Source organism: Crinia signifera, chromosome 3 (genome assembly GCF_055691185.1).
Source record: "Crinia signifera chromosome 3, ASM5569118v1, whole genome shotgun sequence".
NCBI classification, from domain to species: domain Eukaryota; kingdom Metazoa; phylum Chordata; class Amphibia; order Anura; family Myobatrachidae; genus Crinia; species Crinia signifera.
Window position 1 is genome coordinate 127,280,689 of NC_139219.1, and position 10,141 is coordinate 127,290,829.

General features: G+C 45.0%; 1 pseudogene; it reads left to right on the top strand.

Annotated features, from left to right (window-relative positions):
* Nucleotides 1-422: 422 nt before the first annotated feature.
* LOC146065703 (5S ribosomal RNA) lies at nucleotides 423-542 on the top strand (annotated as a pseudogene).
* The last annotated feature ends 9,599 nt before the right edge of the window (nucleotides 543-10,141 follow it).

A 10,141-nucleotide genomic window follows, 5' to 3' on the forward strand; every position in this document is an offset into this window, starting at 1 on the left:
ACAGTTAAATATTATCTCTCATTAAACTATCCCTACAGTATGGAGTGGTGATCAGTGAAATTAATACTGACACCAGCTACACTGCTCCCGGAGTGGAGATTAGGGTACAATATCTAATTTTCATTATTTTGAGACCAAGTTGTGAGATTTCTTCTTTTCTGGTTGGTTCAATCTGTGTCTCTTATCGCTCTCATCTGCCATTTGACATCCTAGATTGATGGTGGACAGCAGAAGAGGGGTCAGGGATATCCACCCACCTATACCTACCACTCTAATTTTCTGTGACTCTCTCATTTGTCTCAATACACCAGATCCTCCTGCAATACATTTCAGCAACAGGGTGATCTGTGTTTTGTTGGGCAAAAAGCAGAAGCACATCTTGGCTTCCTACTAAGGACACTGTGGTACTCTCATCCTTGGTTAAATATGGCCATACATCACTGGTCCGCCTGAATTCCATCCCGCACTCAGCAGTTAAGCAGTGAATGGTCTGGCTAGTACCTTTCTGGGTGACCATTTGGGAATACCAGTTGCTGTAATTGGACCTGGACAGCAGATACACCTCTGTCCAATTGAGGCAGCCTTCTATTCTTACATTATTACTTATTACCGTGAATTACTATTATCAACATCAGGGGACAAGTGTCAAGCGTCCTTGATCTCTTTTGCTCCTTTGAATGAATACATTTACTACTGCAATTGATGTGATGCATTTATTTATGATTAATAATCTTTTTCATTAATGGAGCACTATCTTATTCCATCTTTGTCATTTTCACCAATATCTTATTGATTAACGCTAGATCTCTCGTGATGACTGATTTCAGTTTAAATTCACTGATTTATACCAAGACGTACCATTGTTTTAGCATTTGAATATTCAATAAACGTTCATTCATTCAAGTGTGCCCCAAAAAGCCTTTGGTGTTCTTCCTTTTTCTGTCACTCAGTGACGGTTTTTTCTTCAGTTGCCTAGCTGAACATTTTTGAGAGCACCGCCAACCAAACACCACTCCACATTTGTTTATTAGTGGTAACAATGTTGGTTTTGTTAGATCTTGTACCTAATTACTAATTTAATTTCACTCAACAGTGCCACTCCCGACCCATATTGTAAAAATACCCTGTCAGATCCTCTCAGAAATCACTCTGAGGTGATTTTCTGTGGGGAGTAGAAGCATAGAAGCATCCCTCAGAGCTGCTGTTGAATTATTGCTGAATTATTGAAAGTATTGGAAATGGCTGGATCGTTCAACATCTTTAGCTTGCCTCAGATGGAGGAGGAGGCGATACACTTTTTCCAAGACCAAGAACTCCTTCCGCTGGCGCAGAATTGCGCAAATGGGCACGTAATGCGCCTTCCAGTGAAGGAGTCGATGTGGTGTGCCGGCTGAAGGTGAGCCTCAGAGCGGTGCACTGGTTTCCAGGGTGCCGCTTACCCTTTCTGACATTGGTGCGTTTCTTTACCGCCCCCATTCCCGCTCCCTGTCACTCCTGCCCCCTGTCAGATCCTCTCAGAAATCACTCTGAGGTGATTTTCTGCGGGGAGTAGAAGCATCCCTCAGAGCTGCGGTTGAATTATTGCTGAATTATTGAAAGTATTGGAAATGGCTGGATCGTTCAACATCTTTAGCTTGCCTCAGATGGCGGAGGAGGCGATATGCTTTTTCCAAGACCAAGAACTCCTTCCGCTGGCGCAGAATTGCGCAAATGGGCACGTAATGCGCCTTTCAGTGAAGGAGTCAATGTGGTGTGCCGGCTGAAGGTGAGTCTCAGAGCGGTGCACTGGTTTCCAGGGTGCGCTTACCCTTTCTGACAGTGGTGGGTTTCATTAACTCCTGGGCACAGGAGCTCACATCATTGACTATTGTGGGCAGCAGCTTAACATTTAAAAAAAAAACTCTGGAGGCGTGCGCCCTGGACATTATGGTGCAGCCACAGCGGCAGATCGGTGGACCTGGCCACATTGTGGAGGCAGATGAGACATAATTTGTAAAGCGGAAATATAACGCCAACCGGATTTTGCTACAGCAGTGGATTTTGGGGGGATATGTCGGGAAACCGGACATTGTTTCTTGAAAATGGTATCCAGCCATGATGCCACCACATTGATTGACTGTATTATTGAGAATATAGAGCCGGGCACCACTATCTATACAGACTGCTGGAGGGCATACAGCACTCAACAGCTAAAACTGGCAGGATACCAGCATTTCACTGTGAATCATCGCTATTATTTCATTGACCCGGCCACAGGGGTTCATACCCAGACTGTGGAGAGATTGTGAGGCACATGTAAATGGCGCAATAAGCGCCAAAGAGGCACAGCGTGACATGAGCTCCAATCGTATCCACAGGAATTCATGTGGAGAAAGACATTGGGAGCTGATGACCCTTTCCACCGCATAGTGCAAGCACTTAAGCTCCTCCCTAAGGATGATTAAGTGTGATTTTATTTCTTAATTAATGTTGTTTTTAAAGTTCATGTATTCTTATTATTCTCATTAATTCTTGTAATCAATGTTCTTAATTATTTATGCTTCTTCAATTAAATTATTTAAGTAAATTACAGTTATTCGCTAACACATGTCGTCATTACTTTGTCAGCTGTATGATATTGCAGGTGTGAATGTGTTCCTGAAACACCTCCACTATCCACGCCACCCCGAAGCGTGGCGAGTGGCGGCGGAACGTGTCCTCTGACCTTTTCATACCCCCACTATCCACGTCAGCGTGGAGTTGATTTTATATAGTGTGGCGAGCGCAGTGAGCCACCGAGCCTGAAGCCTGAATACATGTAAAGAATTCCGCAGCCGCTCACCAGGCTTGCGCTCGCCACATTATATAATATCAAATCCATGCTGATGTGTACAGTGGGGGTATAAAAATGTTGGAGGACGCGTTCTGCCGCTTGCCACGCTTCGGGGTGGAATGCATTGCGCGGGGGGGGGGGTGACGCTGAACAATGGCATAGGTGCTTTCATTGTAAGCACCCATCACATGTCATATTAATAACACATCTCATCTCATCCTATGACATCTCATAGTAAAGCACACATCACATCTCATCGCTTGGGTGCTTCTACTATGAAATATCGCATCGCACCTTGTCTATGTCTATGGTGCCCTCCGATCCCATGCGATATTTCATTGTATAAACACTCCTGTGCACTTAATATGGACATTGCATCGCACAGCACTATACATGCTGTGCGATCCGATGTGATGCTATTTCACTATGGAGAATAGCCCAGTACGCAAAATGCGTACTGGGCGCCCTGCTAGGAAACAAGTACCCATGGGTGTCTAGCCCACTCCTGATTGGCCAAGGGAAGACATTATTCTTGGACAGGGGACACAATTGTCTGTCTTGAAATGTTTACACTCCACACTATCTCACACACTTACTATTCATACACAAACTGTGCCACCGCTAGGATAGTTTTAGGAGTCACTACAAATTGGAAGCGTTAAGCTGTTAACAGTCCCACTTTGCATTACCCCAGATAATAACCTATAGTACCTATATACAGCATTGATTAGTCAAATTCACATGCAAGTATAAGAATCACATTATAGATAGACTCAATCAAACAAGATTAAAAAATAAGGTACTGTACTTGTTTAGTTTCACGGCGGCAGCATGGCCGTGCGCTACTTCTGGGTTCGGCTCTTGCCAAACTTTCTAAAATAAACGAAATAAACTCCATGCCAATGTGGATAGTTCATACCCCCACTATCCACGTTGGCATGGACTCGACTTTAGATAGTGTGGCGAGCTTAGCGAACCACCGAGCCCGTAGCATGGGCGAGCACAGCGAGCTCCTCAAGGGGACTAAGACGCACGGCCATGCTGCCGCCATGGAACTAAACAAGTACCAAAAATAATGTTTAGTATGAGAAAACAAATGTTTAAATGATATTCAAAAACAATGAATACAAATGTACAAAGATATTATTTGGCAAATCATTTTCTAATTAACAGTAACACTATTCAAAGACATCTGATATTTGTTATCTTCAATAGAAGATCATAAGTGTCATAGTATAATATCGCATCTCTGCTGAGGAAGATATACACTGAATGTAGTTTTTCCTTACTGTAACCACCTGTCTTCATTGAACCTGTAGTTACAGATCAGTGTTCTAACGTTAAGAGCATGTTATCAGCTTTCATATAGAAATGTTCATGAAATATTTATATTCTTCCTCCCAGAACTTTCATCTGATTCTGGTATAGTAAACCATGCCCTGCTGATGTGAAATTCCCCGAACATTTATATATGCTCTCCTAGCCATTTCTACTCTCTACATTTACTGATGGCACTGGTATATGTTTTGGCATATGTCAAACAATTCTGAAAGTGTAAGAGAAAATGTAGAACTGTCATAAGTATTGAAATACTTTCATATTTTACTTTCAAAAACTTTATGATGCATTGATTTGCAAGTACGGAAAATAAATAAATAAAATATTTCCCCTCAGTATTCTTTAAATGAACATTGAAGAAAAAAATCGTTGTTAGAACACAGTGACCTACCAAATAACAAATCACATGTTACATTTTTCTACAGAAAAAAATCCAAGATTATGATTGATGGTACTAGTGCCAGTAGTCTGTTATCTCAGCAGGAGGTACAAAGATTGAAAAGCCATTGTGCATGGGAGACATTGTAGTCTGCTATTTAAAGCTTAAAACTGAACAAAAGTAAAATCTGATAAACTGCCGGCACAATACGAATTGTTATTTAGACAAAAGACAAGAGCGGTAAAGTGGATATAAATGGCTGCTTATTGTTCAATAAAAATAGGACTTGAAACATATAGAATACATTGTTAAAAAAAAAACAATGCCATGAATGATAATACTGTTATATTAATAAGCGATAAATCTTGCAATTGTGTAAACAGGTAATCATATACATTTAAATGACACTAATAATTCCATTCTACAAATGCAGATCCAAAAGTGGATGAAAGTTGATCGTTACTCTACAATTGTATTCAATGCAATAGTTTTATTATTTGTAAATCTATTTCTTTTTATTTTATCACATGAGTTTGTTTTATTCATCTTTTATATGCTATTCATTCTACAGCTTTTCTGCATTTATATGTTCCAGCATATGACACATGGAGGTCAGCAATAGCAGGAGAAATATGAATGAAAATATAATGAAAATGTCAGGTGTATAATTAAATAGTCAACAGTGACATTGGCAAAAGCTATTTTGCCTATATTCCTATAATGTCGACTGGCAATCTGTCACAGGTGAACTGTCAGCATTGTCAGAATGTGAACATTAGGCTTAGGCAGAGGCGGAAGGTTAGGTTACAGGGGTGTGGGCAGTTTTAAGTTCACTTGAAGAGGGAGGGTCAGTGGTAAGGAATAGGGGATGCAGTCAGCATGCTGCCATTCAATATACTCTACTGATGTCAGCATCCCAATGAATGTCAGAAGACCGACCGGCATCAGAACCTTACAAGGATCAGGATGCCGACACCAGAATACCGACAGCCCGGCATCTTGATTTTGGAGTATGCAGGGTGGGTTAGGGTCAGACCAGGGATGGGGGCTTTAGGTTTAGGCACTAGTGGGGGGGACTTAGGGTTAGGCTGTTGAGAAGAGGCTTAGGTTGCGGGTTGGAAGGGTTAGGGGTAGGCTGCAGGGGGAAGGGATAAGTACTTAAAAGAGGGGTTTACTATTAGGCTGGGGTTTTAACTGGTGGGATGTGAGGGTCAGGATTAGGCACTAGAGGGGTAGGTTATGGTCAGTCACAGGATGGGGCTTTAGGCACTAGTAGGGGACTTAAGGTTAGGCTGCAGGGGGAAGGGTTAGATACTTATGAAACCACACTCCAAATGTCATGCCAGTGGGAAGAAAGGCAGAGAGTGAGGGTGATGTATTCAGCTGAGGTTCTAGAGCAGACAGGACAACTAAAGACAACTAAAGACAACTAAAGAGAGCAACAGGAAATGCTGGGGGTACTTGAAAATAATATTGGTAATCCTCTTCTTATGCATTGCAATTGCTTTGCGTTGCTTGTGGTTCCATCCGCAGCGCCATCAGCGTCTCCTCATGCAATTTGCCCTACCAGCAATCCACTAAGCACTACCCATGTTTCAGCACTCTGCCCAGCAATGACATGGGTGGAGAAAACAGTGGCATTAATCCTACAGGCATTAGCGGAAAAACCGAAGACAGTAAACAGTCAGTTGCCAGACAGAAAGGGACCAGATTTCTGACTGCACACTACTCCTTCGCTACTCCTTAATATAAGGAAATGCATATTGCTCACTTCCACTCCACTTCTAAGTAATGGGCATATTTCAAATTGAGAGGAGGGTGTACTCATAAATATAACACCTAATTACGGGGTATGGGAGAGACAGAGGTTGGGAACCGCTGTTCCAAAGTATTAAAAGGAAAGTATATAAAGTGTGTAACTGGTTGTGTCATGATAATATTACAGTATAAAAGTTTCCCATTTTCATTTATACAGGGATACTGGTCTTATTTAGCAAGCAGAACATTTATATGGGAGAATTATAACAGAGAAGAGAATGCAAGTGTACAGAATGGAGAATTTTGTGTTCCAGATTTATACACATGGGCTGGACAGGTGTGTCTTGTTAGGTGGCAGGATGTAGGATATGTGTATAAAGGAATATACTCAGTATAATGGATGCTGAGACAGACACTAGAACAGAATGAGCCAAAGAACGGAAGTATTAACTTGGACTGGACTCGACTGAAAATAGATTTGGACCAGACAGGAGTCAGAGACTTGAACCAGCCTTGTAACAGGATCAGATAAGAACCTGTGATATTTGGATCAGACAGCATTATTACACAGGTTGAAGATCTGTAATTCCTAATTAGGGAAAATAATGAGTAGCCCAGATACCAGGAGGCAGCTTGGATACTGGATCACTGGAACAAGGATGATTGGTGGGTACAATCTATTGCAAGAAGCTGGATGAAGTTACCTTGAGTCAGCACATGCTGCTAAGAAGTGATGTTGCACTCCCAGTGGCCCTGGAAACTGGCTTTATGGGGTGAGACAAGAGCAAATTGGCATTATTTAGGCCTAGGTCGTGCTTTGGATTGGCTGGAGAACAGTCAGGTGGCGCTCACAGATCAGCAGGAGAAAAGAGAAGAATGCCGGAACCATGTGCAGCACTAGAGCAGAGCACAGAGACCGCATGCGGGTAAGTGCCAGAGCGCTAGACACTTGAATCCTGACAGTGAGTATTATCTCCATTAATTCCCAACTGTTACAACATTGCATTGTAGAGAGCAAGCCACTTTCTGCTATGCAGCAAAAAGAATAATGTAAAAGCTTTAGCCACACCCTGCATCTCTCAGACCCCGGAGTGGCATAAAAGGGGGTCAAAGGTGTGGGGCACCCACAAAGCCACAGCCCTACTGAAAAGCCACTCTGCACTGGGTGTCATTGGGGTAAGTGACCTGCCTGCCCTCCTACGAAATTTACACTGTCCGTATTCCTAGTTTATTAGAAAGCGGCTGGATACATTTCTTGGTACTGGTTTAGTTTCACGGCGGCAGCGCGCGCCGCTCTAGCTATGAATCTGTAAGCTACGTTATCAGCGTAGCACCTGTTTGAATCCTGGCAGCTCACCAGCTGCCTTACTTCTGTAATCTACGTTATCAGTGTCCTACGCTGACTCCGCAGCAGCCCAGCGCTGCTACTCCTAAGCTCCTGTCAAGCCTAGTGAGTGCCTCTCACACAGTGCTGGCACCCGCATGATATCCTTTCATCTGTGGAGAGGGGATCATGTGGGCACCAGCGGAGAGGCGCTTCATCTGTGGGATAAGTAGGAGCATCTCAGACGCTCCAGCAATGAGACGCTCCTGCGTCTGAGTAGCGCGTGCCTCTTCTGTCCAAAGAGAGGGTGCGGATGCCCCCACTATCCACGCCATCCCGAAGCATGGCGAGCACAGCGGCATGAGTCCTCCCAATCTTTTTTATAGCCCCACCATTCACGTCAGCATGGAGTTGATTTTATATAGTGTGGCGAGCCTGAAGCATGGCGTGCGGACGCGGAATACATGTGAAGTTATCCGCGTCCCCTCGCGGGGGGAGACAGAAATGTAGAGTGAAAGGGAGGAAGAGTGAAAGCGGTCATACAAAGGGAGGGTATGGAAGGGTGAGTTAGAAGGTGAGGGGGGTGGGGGTCACATGCACAAGCAGGAGAATGCAGGGGTGGCAGGCTGTCACATTTGGGGTGTCGCAGGCAGACACAGAAGAGAGGAAGGGGCAGGCTGTCACTTTTGGGGTGTAGCAGGCAGACACAGAAGAGAGGAAGGGGCAGGCTCACACTTGTTGGGGGTTGCAGGCAGACACAGGAGAGAGGGGGGCAGGCTGTCACTTGTGGGGGGTGCAGGCAGACAGGAGAGAGTGGGGGCAGGCTGTCACTTGTGGTGGGTGCAGGCAGACACAGGAGAGAGGGGGCAGGCTGTCACTTGTGGGGGGTGCAGGCAAACAGGAGAGAGTAGGGGCAGGCTGTCACTTGTGGTGGGTGCAGGCTGACACAGGAGAGAGGGGGCAGGCTGTCACTTGTGGGGGGTGCAGGCAGACACAAGAGAGGGGGCAGGCTGTCACTTGTGGGGGGGGTTGCAGGCAGACACAGAAGAGAGGGAGGGCTGCAGGCTGTCACTTGTGTGTGTGTGTGGGGGGGGGGGGGGCATGCAGGCAGACACAGAAGAGAAAGGGACAGTCTGTCATATGGTGGGTTGGCAGGCGCATGTAGACTGTAAGGGACTCGGGAGGAAGCAGTCTCTTGCAGTGGGGAGGGGAGGTAGCAGCAACTCCAGACACCGGGTCGCCCACCCAGTTACCTGTTCCTGAGTGAGTTGGTGGCAGCAGGTCAGGTCCGTGGTCACCTGACTCTCTACTGCGCTGGGTGCTTGCCTGGGGAGGAGCTCTGTGCCGCCCTCCAACCGACGTCCCGGGGCAGCGGCAGCATGTCATCATACTTACTGCTTATGAAGATGCTGGGCGCCCGCTCATAGCAATCAGCGAGCGCCCGGCAAACAAAGAGGACAGCTGCAGCACCCCCTAGTCTGGTGCTCCACATGGCTGACCCTACCCCGCCTCCCGGCTCAGCACTGCTGTACCTAATAAAAAAATATATATATATTTTCTATAGGATGCAAGCAGTGCCGTAACTATAGAGGATGTATGGGATTGCCTGTTGGGTCCTCGGGCCCCCCAAGCGGCCGGGCCCCGTAGCAGTTGCACCCCCTGCACCATCTATAGTTACGCCACTGAGGGTAAGTACAGCTATGTCACTTCAACAAAACCTTTGTGACTGCACTATTACTGACAATTTGTGTCACACTATGGATACACCTGGTTATGCTTAATCAAAATAACACCAATTTTGCATACGGCTGTAGCCGGATAGGCTGTGGCCATAGTTTAGCTGTGGCCCTGTATTGAAGTTGGCCGTTTTAAAGTGGGAAAACGGAGTCAGAACTACGAGCATTATACCTGCGTTGATTCATCTGACCACTCCTCTATCCTTGTCTCCAACAGGTTAAATTCAACTTTATCACAGGCATACGTGCAGACTATCTCTCTCTGCTGTAACATCCGCATGCTTTTGAACTCTACTGGGTACATTTGCAACCAAGTGTCTTCACTGCAGAACATTGCATCCCTTGTGTGTGGGATTGTCTTATAGGTAAATTCAGCCAAATATCTGTGTAAATAACAATAGTAACCTTGCCTGTGTGTAGTGAGGCATTTATTTTTTATTCTAAATGAGATATAGTATCCTGGAATGCCAGAACTGTTTTTGTAAGCCACTTTTATTGCTCTGTATAGCACGGGGTGATGACTGAGGGTGTAGAATCCAATTATTGGAAATTGGGAACAAGGCCTTGGTAGAGTATTTTAGTTGTCATTGCATAGGGCTGTAGCTGGATAGGTTGTGGCCATAGTTTAGCTGTGGCCCTGTATTGAAGTGGCCCATTTTAAATTGGGAAAACGGAGTCAGAACTACGAGCGTTATACCTGCGTTACACCGAAGGAAAACTGAAGGCAAACAACTACAAATCAACAAAAATACACATGGACTGCATTGATACCTCCAGAGTATGTAATTCATCTC